At 41.1% G+C, this 14,300-nt stretch overlaps 1 long non-coding RNA gene across 2 annotated transcripts; it reads right to left on the reverse strand.

Annotated features, from left to right (window-relative positions):
* Positions 1-1,953: 1,953 nt before the first annotated feature.
* On the reverse strand, positions 1,954-4,806 carry LOC103463761 (uncharacterized). 2 transcript variants are annotated; one of them, XR_001776534.1, is made up of 4 exons: positions 4,612-4,806; positions 4,295-4,512; positions 2,407-2,522; positions 1,954-2,242 (listed from the first exon to the last, which is right to left on the reverse strand). It is a non-coding gene; the product is annotated as an uncharacterized LOC103463761 (long non-coding RNA). The 2 variants fall into 2 exon arrangements; XR_533544.2 differs by lacking the exon at positions 2,407-2,522.
* Between the last annotated feature and the right edge of the window lie 9,494 nt (positions 4,807-14,300).

Raw genomic sequence — 14,300 nt, forward strand, 5'->3', positions numbered from 1 at the left:
CGTGTCAACGTTTACCGAGTTCTGATACGTTTGCAAGACCCTGCGGGTTTTTGAAAATCACTTTTTTTTTTTGTGCAAAAACACTGGCACTGTTGTCACCAGAGGAAACGGAGCGATTAACTCCAAAGTTCAGCCCGACATATTTCCATAGCCTGCATGGAGGGATTACTTGAAATATCACAAATCTTACAAATCCGGTTAAATGTCACAGATAACCTGCTGAGGTCAGGCTTGTTTTCTTAGCAAAAGAAGTGAGATTTTCCTTCCTGCTTTGTTAACTTGGACAGACGAGAGTCAAACCGAAACAGCATTACGTGGCTCAGTAACCGGTTTTAGAAGAGATTTAAAACCAGCTTGATGTAATGGCAAGACGGCAGGATGGATGGGGTTAGGAAGGGACTTCCCCACCGCCTAACTCTTGCCGTTCTCTCAGTTGTCATCTGGATCCACGCTGTTAGGCTTCTTACAGCGGATTAGTGCCTCGCTTCCACCTGAGTGCACCTAATCCCGGTCTCACATGAAGACAACGTAACCCTGTTGTCTGGGGGTTTTCACTGCAAGCACATGTGTAAACAGAGCCGGAAAGTCTTGTTTATATGGAAAAACATGTTGCCGACAGGACATTGTGTGAAAAGACGAGCTGTTGTGAAATAGACAGTCTGCTCAATAATGCGCTAGGTGCTGCCAGAGGTGAGGAGCGGGCACAGAAAGAAAGAGAGAAACAGAAAATGGAAAAAGAAACCTGGACATCATAAACGCAAACAGGAACAAAGGCAGGAAAATAAAAAACAGAATGACCGGATCGGGTTTAAAGACAGTGGATGGAAAAAATAAAAAATCACTACTAAAGTGCTGCCTGGAGCTGCTGCCAGGGTGCAGTTTCAGTGTGCCACTCGGACACAGTGAGCCTTTGTAACTCTGGCTCTCAGAGGAGCTGAGGGCGGCTCCAGCTGGCCCGCGCCCAGCCGGCCTTTCTCATGTCAGGACACAGACAATCAGCCACAAAGGGCTACAGATGATGGAGGGGAATTTTGACTATTTTTCTCATCTCAACTGAGTGCAATATCACAACATGCGCTAGATGCCACTTAAGAAGCTAGGCCGGGCAAACAATGCTCCAGGATTTTAACAAGCCTCCTCTAAATAAAGGTCTTTGTTTTTAGTGCATCTACTCTGGTTACTGCTCTGCGGGGAACTCTTTCGGAACAATACTGACACTGTACTACAGTGAGCAGCGTTCAGTAGCACCACACTCTGTAAAAGGCTTACACTTGGCTATAAAAATCACAAGACTGTATTAAATGTAATTAATCTTTATATACTTTAAAAAAATATCATTTAAAGATAATTTTTTTATCCACTTTGCGCTCTGAGGGTCCGACTTTATTTATATTTGTAGCTGGAACAGAATCGTTTAATCTGATGTTTTATTTTGGCGGGGTCCATGCTGTTTCCTGTCTTAGCAGCCAATCAGAAGCCTGATTTTTCATTTGTTTTTAGTGTTTTCATATACACTCAAAACAAATTCATAACTTTTCATATTACAAGTCGCTGTCAGAACTGGGTAGTAACTAGATAAATTTACTCATATTTACTTCAGTAACCTTTATGAAAAAAAATTATTAGTTGTAATTTTTACTTCTACGTGAGTAATTTTATTAAAGTGTCTGGATACCCCACCCACTCAGAGTAACTTCACCAAATCATGAAAAAACTTGTTTTAACCAATAAATAAATAAATAAATAAATAAATAAATAAATAAATCAGACTTGCAGTTTCTGTTAAAGTTTCATAAGTTTTGTATTGAAAGAAACTGATTTGGAAAACTATTTATATTTATATTATTCATCATAATATGAATTATATTTGAAATATTTCATTTTGGTCTTTAAAATACCAAAATTTCCACATAGCTTTATATGTTCCTCTGTGTGATGATGGACATTTGAAATATTAAATGACAGATTTTTGGTACTTAAGTTGCCTTTATAACAAATTCTTCTTTTTTTTTTCCCCTTACTTTTACTTGAGTAAAAATATGTTTAAGTAGTGCTACTTTACCCGCCTCTGGTCCCTGCTGAAGAAAATCATCCCATCAGCATGATGCTGCCACCACCAGACTTTTAACTGTGCGATAGCACATTCAGAGTTCAGACGTAGAATTTTGCATGCAGGGAAGAAAGTTCAATGTTGACCTTATCTGACCAGGACATCTTCTTCACTGACATGGTTTGTGCAAAACTGCAAATAAAAAGAAAACAAAGTTGTAACATTTTCCTTCTACTTCTCAATTACCCATGAATTTATGATGGCACGTCTCATAAAATCTCAATAAAATACCTTACAATTTGTGGCAGTGTTGAGATAAGACGTAATACTTCAGCAAGGCGCTGTGCATTAGTTACCTGTTCACTAAACTCATTCCTGGTAAAACACTTGCAGTAAAATGAACTCGGATGCATGTTGCCGGCAGGTCTGGACAGTAGGGACGTGAGCAGACTCACAGAGACATCTGTCCACTCTGAGACAGAAGAGCATAGATGTGTGCAGCCATGAGCTGGCAGGTCGTTTGTGCTTTCCTTTCTTTTCTTTAATTATGTCAGGCATAATTTAAAAACACACAGTCTGTCTCCTTAGTCAGCACTTAAAGGCAAACGTTATTTGCAGCCCAGGAGCGGTGAGCGAACAGAGAGCTCAACTACAACCGGTCAGCTGCTCGCCCTTCCTCCTGCTGCCCAGACGCACAGATAAGAGCAAACAGCGTGACGCTCTGAATGCAAAAAGGGGACGACGGGAGTTTGACTTATGAGACACACGCAGCCCATTTGTAAGGAGATGTGCGACAGGCGTACCTTCGAGTGTGTTATCCCCGTTTTTTTTTTCCCACGTCAAAAACCACAAACTTTCATCGTATAAAATTGTATTTCGTATAATGGATCGGCGCAAAGCGGTGCGTCGTTTCGGCTTGAAAATCAAATGGATCCTGCGTCTATAAGTCGACGATTTTCGACATGCAAACTGTAAACAGGATTCTATTTTGGAGTTCTTTTAGTACTTTCTTTCCTTCATCATTAAAAGCAGAAAAACATGGGATGCATAAGTTATAAGCTGCTGTTGACAGATTCTCCCAAGTGAGCTTTGGATCTCTGCAGCTCCTCCAGAGTTAGGGAGGATCTCTCTGCTACGTCCTTAAAGCTTTTTGTAACTTTTATGAAGAATGTGTTTTTTTACGCATCTGTAAAACTCACGGTGTCGCGACAGCGCAACGTCGGACGGATAATCTGTGAAAAGTTTGATTTCTTCCACCTCCTGTCTGAGCTACGATCAAATCAACTCTTCTTATCGTGCAAAAATCCCAACAAACTCTTTGAAGTTTATATTGGTAAAGCGTGAATACTCCTGCACTAGAGCTCACCTGAAACAACACCGGTAAATGGAGGAGTCTGTATTAAACAAGCAGAGAGCTGAAAGGCCACTTTGCCACTTGGCACGCCGCCATTTTCCATTTAAAGTGCCCTCCTTTCTAATCCATCTCTCCCCACGAGCATCAGGTTGGGAGGTGAATCCATTTTGCTTCTTTCAGCAGAATAAAAAAATCCTTTCAAATTTCCCCTACACACACATCACTCAGTGCACCTTCATGTTATTAGTGTGTGGCAAGATTTCCTTTCGGCTCAAACAAGGCCTGTCTGTTTTGGTGATCAGATCCTCATCAAGAGAAGACAAAGAAGAGGGATGAGGACAGATGTGCAGGGGGGAACGAGTGGATTCAGAAAGACTTCCAAGACAGCTGCAGGCAGAGCAGTTACTCTTACAATAGTTTGGCAGCGGTTCAGATTTCTGTGTGTTCCACCCTTCTTCCCAGCTCCTCTTTTTCTTCCCTCCTCCCTTTTCCTTCCCAACTCACTGGCTCTCTGCTTAGAAAAAAAATAAAACATTTCGAAAGCTCTCTTCTACTCCAGCTGCTTTCATGGTTTCCTTTTCCTCCCTCATATCAACCTTCTATTTTTTTTTTGTTTTTTTTGTTGTTTCCACAGACGAAAAGGAAAAAAAAAAAACAAAAGAAAATCACTCAAAGTGGGCCTGTAATCAGTATCTGAAGGTCACGCTTCACGTGACGGGAGGAGAGGGGAAGCTGGTGGAGGAGACGTGGAACAGTTTTGCTGGCAACGGCACACACACACACAAAAAAAAAAACAACGTCACGACGAAGGAGGAGGTTAGGCAGTGCGGTGAGGCCTGGCTCTATTATCGTGATGTAAACACTCACACATCCCCCACTGTTGTGGTTACCTGACACAGAGATAAAACGATCGCTCTTCTCAGCCACCTCGGGGACCGACGTGCGTCAGCGGCTTTTCGCTTTGAAACTCGAAGACACAACAGTAAACCTTTACGAATCCCGCCCCGGTTGACGGGCGACGTCGGAAAGCATCAAAAGATGATCGCGTGGAGGGAATGCGCCGTCCGTGATTATCGATCAGGGGCTTTACGCGTTCTTGGCCGTCCCTCTGGAAACAGGAAATGTAATTGGTGCAACGGGGGGACAATTTAGAGAGGATGCAAAGTGAGTTACAGTTTCAGGAGAAAGTACAGCTCACAATACTTACCGAGATGAAGCACAAAACCAAAACACAGTTCTGCAAAGAGAAGCCAAGACGCATTCATTTAGGATTTTATGATATAGACTCGCAGGGGGAAAAAAAAAAAGGTGAATTGCAGTAAAGTGGAAGTATAGTGATATGGTTTTCAAAATGTCGTTCCCATTCGTGCTCTGGTCTCTTCTCTTCCAACAGGAGACGACCCTAAACTAACAGCCTAGGTTACTGTGGATTGGTTCTTCTTCTTCTTTTCTATTATGGCGGATCGCGAGCAACTTTAAGGTGCATACCGCCACCTACTGTACACGAGTGTGCAGCAACATTTCTTTACATCTATTAAATTCTATATATTAATCTTGTATTTTGAAGAAAAACGAACAATGCTTTTCTTAATCTATAAATATCCATTATTTTTCCTTCATTTCCTAATTTTCCTTTAAGATTCAATTTTTGACCCTGTCCTTCCAACCATTCTTGTCAAATTCTCCCTTTCAGATTCATATGTTCTACAGTTCATTAATACGTGTTCTACATTTTCTTTCTCACCACATCCTTCACATTTATCATTATTTTTCTTCCCTATTAAATATAAAATTTCATTTAAATAGGTATGACCTACTCTCAATCATTATTATTTCTTCCCTTCTGTTTCTCTCATTAATATTTCTAATCAATACTGACTTTTGTACTTTATATAATCTTCTCCCTTCCTTATCATAATTCTGTGGATTGGTTTAGACAGGTGGTCTGCAACTTTTAGATGCGTCTCTGTTTCAGCATACGTGGCTCCAATATTAGTTCATTAGCAGAATAGAGTCTGGCTACATGTTAAGGAGGTAAAGTAGCCATTTAGTCCAAGTGTGTAGGACGAGAGACGCATCTAAAAGTTGCAGGACTCGATGAGACCAGTGGTTTTGATCAAAGCATACTCATGTATCAGACTGGCCCAGTTGATATTTTGTTTTGTGTTCCTCTTGCTTTTCTTGTATAATGTTCCAAGGATTCTTCACTGTCTTGAAGACAAGAGAAGTGCTTCACTAATAGTTTTCTGCTTTATTCTACATAAATCACATGAAATCTGCACAGCCTGTAATTTTGATCAACCGTGAACACTGTTTAAATGTCATCCTCCTAGCATGGGGTTTTCACATGTGCTCCCCCACATTGCCACTCTCCCACCTCTGTGCATTCACTGTGGCGTCCTGTCTCACTGCTGCACTTCAAAAGGTGCTGGATCGAGATTCGTACAGCAAATTTAAACATGTATCAGCATTTCCTAGTTCATTTTACTCAGCCTCAAATACCCAGGAAGCTCTGATCTACAACAATGTATGCAAAAACTCTGCTGCTTTGTCCATCAGGTACTTTCAGTACAGCAAGACCTTTTTTTCCCCAACAGTACAACAAGTTGGGAAAAAAGATACGTTTTGGGTACTTATGATCCACTAGAACCTGTTTTCATCTTTCTGAAGTCCCTGATCTTGCTAGTACTTGTGGGCACATGAAGCAGATGTGCAGGTGAAGCCCGTCAGTCTTTTGCTTAGACAGTTCTGGTGTCCACATGTCCTCCTGTAGCTGGTTCACAGAGATCCACCTCGTTAAAAGTCACAGATGCTCTCGGATTGGAGCACAATAGACCAAATGTTTTGGCTCAAGCATCTGTTTTCACAACTGATGCAGAAAGGTCGGACAGTTTCCTCCATGCTATGTCTCGTACTGTTTTTTTTTTTTTTTTCAGAAACAGCTGAGAGCGAAAGCAAGAAATGTGTTTTTAAAAACTCTACTGCACTAAGTTACAAGAAGTGCATTCAATTCCAACCAGAGAAGTAAATATATGTCTTGCATGGCATATATATGAGGGTTTATTCTGAATTATTATAGATTGTTGAAGGGTAGAGGGGCATGTTTGATACTGGTTTCTCAATTGGTGACTGTATGACGTTTTTATGACTTTTTGTTTTTGCGTTTTTATAACGTGAAGCACTTTGAACTGCCTTGCTGCTGAAATGTGCTATCCAAATAAACTTGATTGATCGATAGGCTGATTAAAGAGAAGAGTGTTTAAAGAAATGCATGGAGGGAATCAACAGAAGGTTTCAGAGGCACAAACCCGCTCCACACACACACACACACACACACACACACACACACACACACACACACACACACACACACACACCCACACACACACGCACACACACACGCACACACAGTGGGAAAGCGCCGTGGTCCAATTTGCTGAAATGTTTTGAGAAAGCTTTATTTTGACTTGTTGGACGAGTCAGACTTTTGACACTTGCTGAGCACTGACAGACAGCAGAGCGTGGACCAACTGTCTGTCCGCTCTAGTCTCACGCGGGACGAGAAGAGAGAACACTCTCTCCGACCCCCTCCCCCGGGCCCCCACAAGTGGAAACCTGATCCCCTTCAGATTTCCAGTTCAAACGCTGAGAGAAAAGCCTGAGAAATGCAATTTGCTTGAGAGCCTCGACAACTCGGATGACAACGGCGGCGAAACCCAGTGAACTCAATGGGAAAAGCATGAGCGGCAATGAGCTTCTTGGCAGATTTAATGTACAATATGTGTGTGTGAGTCTCTCTCTGTGTGTGTGTGTTCGTGAGTCTGAGTGCGGGTAGGTTCCCATAGAAGGGCTTCGCCGAGAAGTGACTTGATTCCTTTAACGATGTGAGGAAGCAAAATATGCACAGCCGTCATTAAGCGCTGAAAATTATGTCGCATATCTTGAAAATACAGCAATTATTGTCGCTCAATGTTGCATAATCTGCCGTTGAACACTTAAATCTGATTGTAATTGCGAAGTAATGGGATACACATGATGGCCCACTCTGGGCAGACTGAAGCGCTTTTTCAGTTTTCAGCTGAACGTATTTATTTTACCTTCAGCTACTGCAGCACATCCATCAGGTTAGCAAAAAAAAAAAAAAAGACAACCGAAATCAGCACAGTTTGTTTTTACTTTAAATGGATTTATTTCTCCGTGAGCCTTTAATCGTCCATAAGACCCCTGAAGGACCGGATGATGGATGGCGCGGTGCACAAAGAAAAGCAGCAGAACGGGCGAGGACAGGTGAACATCTGCGCCCCTGAAGATCGTCCAAACGTCTGGTCAGATGTAAAACGCAGCGCAGGACAGTGTTTGCATTTATTCCTCCTCGTGAGCTCAACGGTCACGCGTTGGCAGGTAGGAAAGGTTATTTCTCATTGGATCATTGGAGGCTTGTAAAACCGTAAAAGCGGTTATAAAAATCACCCCCAGAACCGGCTCAGATGCCATCCATATGGCGGCGAGTTTAACAAGGAGAACCTGCACCTCCTCGCAGCTGCTCGCTCTCTGGTGCCCAATTCCACGATTTTTCTCCCTCAAAGTCTCTTCCCTGTTGATCCCCCCGACTTTTTTTTTTTTTTTTCCCCAACTGCAGTTTCTCACCAGCTCACCTTTCAGTTCAACATTTTACATTTCTTTGTGTGTAATAAACATACACATGAAGTCCGTTTATATGTCCAGCCGCTGCACGCCACACAAAAAGAAATCATAAAGTATCAGGAGCATATAAACCCTTTATTTTTATATACTTTTTAAAATCAAATGTCCAAAGCAAGAAGCCGTCATCTTCCGCTCAATGTTCAAAAAACGTTTTGTGACAGAAAGAGGGCTTGTAATTTAAGACATAAAACAACAACAAAGCATCAGAACAACCACTAGGAGTTTTTGTATATCAGCGTGTGGGTCAGATTTATGGAAGTGACAATAAAATGATGAACTGGAAGTTCAAAATATAAACCAGTTTAAAATACTGAAATGATTGGAAAACATGTTGTCGTTGATATATTCTGTGTTCCTGAGTCAAATGACTTTGGTTAGATCAGCTTTGTTTCTGTTTTGCTTTAGCTCGGTCCTTTCTTAGTCCTTCTAGTTTGCTTTTGTCTACTTGTTTGTTAGTTAGATTCATTCTCTCTCCTCACACCTGCAACCTGTTAGCTAATCAGCCCAGGTCTATGGTTCCAACATTCACCCTGGCAGTATTTAAACACTTCTGCTGCTCTCAATCCTCATTGGTTCCTCTCGTTAAATCACGTTCCTTCCCTGGTTTACCCTCCTGGCTTTTGTTTTTGTTTGTTTCTGATTCCTGTTTTTGTTGCACTCTGCTCCCTGTGTTCTCCACGCTTTTGTTTTTTGGTAAGTTTGTTTTCTTCTTCTTTTTTTTAAACTCTTTATTAATCACTACATCATGACAGTTGTGTGATGGGTGTCTCAAAGGGCAAAACTGCTATGGATGTTAGTGTGAAAGTAATTGTACAGTCAATAATGAGACTGTGAGGTTTGAGTTTTTTAATGTGGGGATACTTTAAGGGAGTGGAGAGACTTAAATGACTGTACGAGGGATGTTTTATCTACTACTGGCTCCTTTTTGAACTGTTTGTAAAATTGGTATGACTATTTGGCTTGTTTATGTATTTAGATTTTATTGTCTGATTGAAATAAATGAACCTTTTCACACCGTGTCAAGCTGCAACCAGAACAGAGCATAATTGTGACGTCGTGACATCCATCTTCCCCTCAACACTGAAGTGGAGCGTTCCTAAAGCATGATGCTGCCACCATCATGTTTTATGAGAGAACTGGTGTCAGGCGTTGGTTTTCCGACGCTCCCTCAAACAACTTGTGGCAAACAAAAATGTTTAATACTATCTCATTAACACTTTTTATACAAAGGTTCTTTCCATTTTTTTAGATGAATTGGAGAAGCCTCCATGAGATTATATAAAGATTTAGTTCAAAATTTTGACAAAAATCAGATTCAACATGGATGGATACAAATGCATGCCAGTTTTTTTTATATAAATTTTTTTTTAGGTCTCTCGCAGAACATTTTTACAGAAACATACTTCTATCTTTTTTTTTTTTGTTGTTTTTTTGTCAAAACTGGATTTCCTAAATGTTTATCTTTACCAAATAAACTTAAACTTAAACTTAAAAAAACCAGATTTCTTCAGTCTTAATGTAAACCCGGTCTGGTTATCCTCTACCCTCCGGGCCTCGGTTCTTTTCAAAAGCCACTCCTGCCTGCCTCCCTGTTATTACCGCTGAGCTTTAATTAACAGACACACCTGTCACTTTGCAGCACATTTACACCGAAGGTCAAAACGGGGGCGCTTGGGGAATTTATGCTACAACTGTATTTTACAATAGATCACGAAGCCCCCATTCAGCTGCCGATCGGTACCGCAGGAAAGCTGCTCTTTGGCAGGGTTTTTTTGTTTGTGTGTGTGTGTGGTTGAGGCAGGACTCTCACCTCGCATGTGGGACCTGTGTCTGTTTGGAGCAGCCTGGTTGGAGAACAATGCTAATGGAAACATCTGTGAGGACTTGCTGGTTGTCTGCTGTGCTAACAAGCAGAGCTAAAAGCCCAGAGTGACAGCCCTATTAGTGACTAATGGATCCTGAGACAGCTGAGACCCTCTCACACACCCACCCACACACACACACAGTTAAAGACCACCACGCCCAAGAACAAGCCCTCCTTGTTTTTTTTGTTTTTTTTTTTACCTCCGTCCCTCTAGTTAAAGATCTTTATGGGTGAGGGAGGGGCTCGGGGATGTGCTCTCAAGCTATCAGCGATCGCTCGGGGTAACAAAAGGTCAAGGACTCTCATTTTTCATCTCAGCCAATTACCCTCCTGTCCCAACCTGGCTTTCCCCTGCCTCTCCATCTCCACCTCCTAACCTGCCGCGCTCCATCCCGTCCTCTAATCACACCCGGCCACATGAACGCATGCATCACTCTCCTCGGAGACGTGCAAACAACCCCAAACCGTCCTTCAAACGAACAGGGGGGGAAACAGGATGATAAACTTCAGCCCTCCAATAAAGTGAATTACTTTGATTTTTATTCCTTCTTTTTCCTTTTTTTTTTTTCTTTTACGGATCACTCTGTTCATTTCTTGGTGTCCTTGGCGGCACTCGGTCACATTGCGACTGCATTTCTGAGACGGCGGTTTTGTTGTGTGTTTGGGTGAACCCAGGGGGGAAGAAGAGGAGGGGGAGAGGGGAGGGGAGGGGTACGGTCCAAATCAAGTAATGAGGGGAGAGGCTAGGGCAAGGCCTGACCTTCCAGCTCTCTGTGGTATGCTGAACATGCGGCAGGAAACAAGAAGAACATCTATCTGTCCATAAAAAGGGGGGACTGTTCGCCTGGAGGCAGGGATATGGGACTCTCCAGAAGACGGCGAAGCTGCCGGAGCTGTCCAATGTGTGTGTGTGTGTGTGTGTGTGTGTTGGCTGACAGACTCGTAGTGGGGAGGAGGCACTAAGCATGGGCGATGTTGGCGATTACTCGTGAAAAAGGACGACAATTAACCCTTCACTTCTCGGTGACCCTCTCATTCTCGTAGTTAACCCCTCCTGAAAGTCAAAGGGCAACGGGCTCTAAGTGGCCTGTGGGTGTGCAGCAGACCAATTCGCAAACAAATCCGTGACAGAGTAGCAGGACACCCATCATAGTTGCGACTCTGTCAAAGAAATATCAAAGAAGAGTGTGAAGTTTGCAACTTGTGAAAATATTCGCAGCCCTTCAGCTTCCTCTTTTTCTACATGGCGAAGACGAACCTCATGAACTTTATCTGACAGACCAGCCCATGATAATACGAGAAATGGTCGTGATCAATCCATTATTGAAATGACTGTCAAAGCATTTCAGAATTGATTAACAAACTCTAAAAAGACCATTTGCTGAAGTAGCAGCACATTCAGAGAAGTAATTGAAGCCAAAACTGTGCAAAGTATATATGTTTTGAATTTAAGAAAAAAATCTTTGTCTGTAAATATGCTCTACCAAAAACTTCAGCTTCAGCTGGTTCAGATTCTGCAAAGAAAAATATCCTGGTAAGCACCTTTTGCATCAGTTTATTATTCAGTTAATGCAAAAAAAAAAACAGATTAAGTTAAGCAGAAAGAACTGAGTTTCCACATGATGAAAACGATCAAGTGTTCACTATAGGAATGTTTTAGTGCTTTAAGTGCAAAATATTTTTTTTAAAAGAAAGGAATATAATTATTTGCACATTTTAATGCGTTTCTAATATTGTATATAAAAAAGACAAATGAAAAATTTGCAGAATGTGATTAATCGTCAAAATAATCAATAGATCAATGACTACAATAATCGTTGCAGCTCTAGAAAATGGTGAACAGTGTTGAAAATTTGCGTGGGGCATGTATTTTTTATTTACCCCCCTTTACTGTGATATCCCAAAGCATGGTCGGGGGTATAGAACAAAATGTCAAGCTTTGGCGAGAGAATTGGACTCTGGGCGTCCACTTATACTGAAAGGCTGCGAGCGGAGAGCATCGGTCATAGAAGCAGTCCAGACAGCCCACGTTTCTCTGGAGGAACAACAGAGATCCACAGCTCAGGTGGGACAACCTGTGCACAGCATAACTTTTATAAACCTGTGGCCGAAAGAAATTCTTATGAAGTGCAAAAGAAGTGTGATGGACACAGCAAGTAAGTGGAAAAACTTGTTCAAATAAAATAAAAATAAATTATATTTTGACTACTTTAGGCAGATAAACTATTTGATTCAAGAGTTGGACTGGTAGCACATCCAGATGTTGCTGAGCACTGGGAGTTTCAAAGCATGTTGACGAGTTAAAACGACTCAAAGTCTAACCCAGTTCAGAACACTGCTGCTCAGAGAAGACGGTCTGCATCCCATCTGACTATCCTGCAAATAAACAAGAGCAGAAAATATCAGTTTAAACTTGCAGAGACGGAAGGTCTGCCGCCACAACCGAAGCAAAACTTTTTCTGAAAACGTGTCGAATCCGAGGAGGAACAAATCCCAGCCACATTTTTCAAATTTTTTATGTGCAAAACAAAAAAATAATGTTCTCAACCTTTTATCATTTTTCTTTCACTTCACAGTTATGTACTGTCTTGTGTTGGTCTATCATCAAATTCCTTGCAGGTTGTGGTTGTTAATGGGTATAAACACTTTTACAAGGCACAGTATGTACTTCGTACTCATTTTTGAGGCTACGATAACGTTTATTAGGACGGTTCTCAAGCCTGAAACTGAGAACATGGGGTCTAAAAAACCACAACTGGCATCTTTGGTTTCCAGCCCTTCTGTGGTAAAATGTTTGATGTCTTAACTGTCTGTTCAAGGCACCACTACCTCTCATCCAGCCCAGCAAGAGAAACACGCTGGTTCTCACCTTAGCTGCAACGGCGTCTGGTGAATCAGAGGAGACTCGAGTTGATTCTTATCATAAAACCACCGGAGGACATAGTGTAAAGTCAAACTCAGCCAATAATACGCAACAAGCCGTAAAATCAAATAATCCTTTATTGCACTTGCATTTTGTCGATCTAAAAAGGTTCGAACATTTAGAAAAGGAAACAAAAAAGACCCTACACTGAGAAATAATTGTCATGCTGATTAATTACGGCTTGATTAAAACCATAATTAATCAGAATGTATTTTCTTAGTGATCCATGACTTCTGTTTTTGGGGTGGCCTGCATCTGTTTGTTGCCCTCCAGACAAGTGAAAATGCCACCAGTTCAGGCAGGTGCTTTACTGATCTTTAGTGGCAGAAAACGGCCTCCGGAACGGACTTCAACTCATCCATAACAAGAGCTGGAGAAACAGTGAAAACATCTTAAAAAGGATGGAGGGAAAGATGTGAAAATTCCCAACACTCACTCTGACAGAGCTTCAGTAAAGACCGTCTTCTCGGACTCATCAAGCCTCCGTCTATTTTAAGGCTTTGGTACACCAAGGGCTGATTTAAGTGTGGCAGCACTCGGGGTGCGGAGGTGGCAAAGGGGGAGAGTGCAGCAAATTTGGAGGTCTTAGTACTCGACACAGGTTCCATGGGTTCGAGTCCCGACCCGATGACCTTTGCTGCACCTCTCTCAACCCACCTTCCTGTCTGGCATCTTTCAAAGAAAAGCCACTTGAGCCAACACGACCTTTAAAAGCACCGTCTGCGGTTCTCCACAACATGAACTCCCATGAAGAGTCCTTGTTGCTTGCTTTAGAGGACTTTTTAAGCAAACTATAAAAAGTCCTGGTATTTCTCAGGTGAAAAGAAAGTATACTTTAGTATACTAAATTTGAACATACTTTAGTATACTTTTATCGATGTACTTAAACTGTACTATTTTGGAACAACTAATTGTGTGCTTTGTACATTTAGTAGTATTTAAATAGTATTAAATTACAACTAATGGTATATTTTAGTATACTATACGTACTTTTTTGGAACAACTTCAAGTGTACTTGGTGTACTTAAAGTATACTTTTAAAATATATTTCAGAGCTTTATTATTATATTTTGATATAATTATATTTTGAGTGTAATAATTCTGTCTCAGAATTATATTAAATATATTTAATATAGGTTACTTCAAATAAATTTTAAATATACTATTAATATATTAGTAATGTATTTAATTTACACTTTTTATTTTTGATTTTCTGCTATTGATAATAAACTACAATTTTAATTACTCATGAAAGTCCTAATATTTCTACGTACCTATTTTGTAAATGACATGCATAACTACAGTACTTACATTGTTTTAGGCTACAATTACATGGAAGGATTAATTGCACAAGATGCCCAAGGTAATTCAAATATTTTGTTTTATTACCGACATTTTAAAATTG

Source organism: Poecilia reticulata, linkage group LG4, assembly GCF_000633615.1.
Source record: "Poecilia reticulata strain Guanapo linkage group LG4, Guppy_female_1.0+MT, whole genome shotgun sequence".
Lineage (NCBI taxonomy): Eukaryota > Metazoa > Chordata > Actinopteri > Cyprinodontiformes > Poeciliidae > Poecilia > Poecilia reticulata.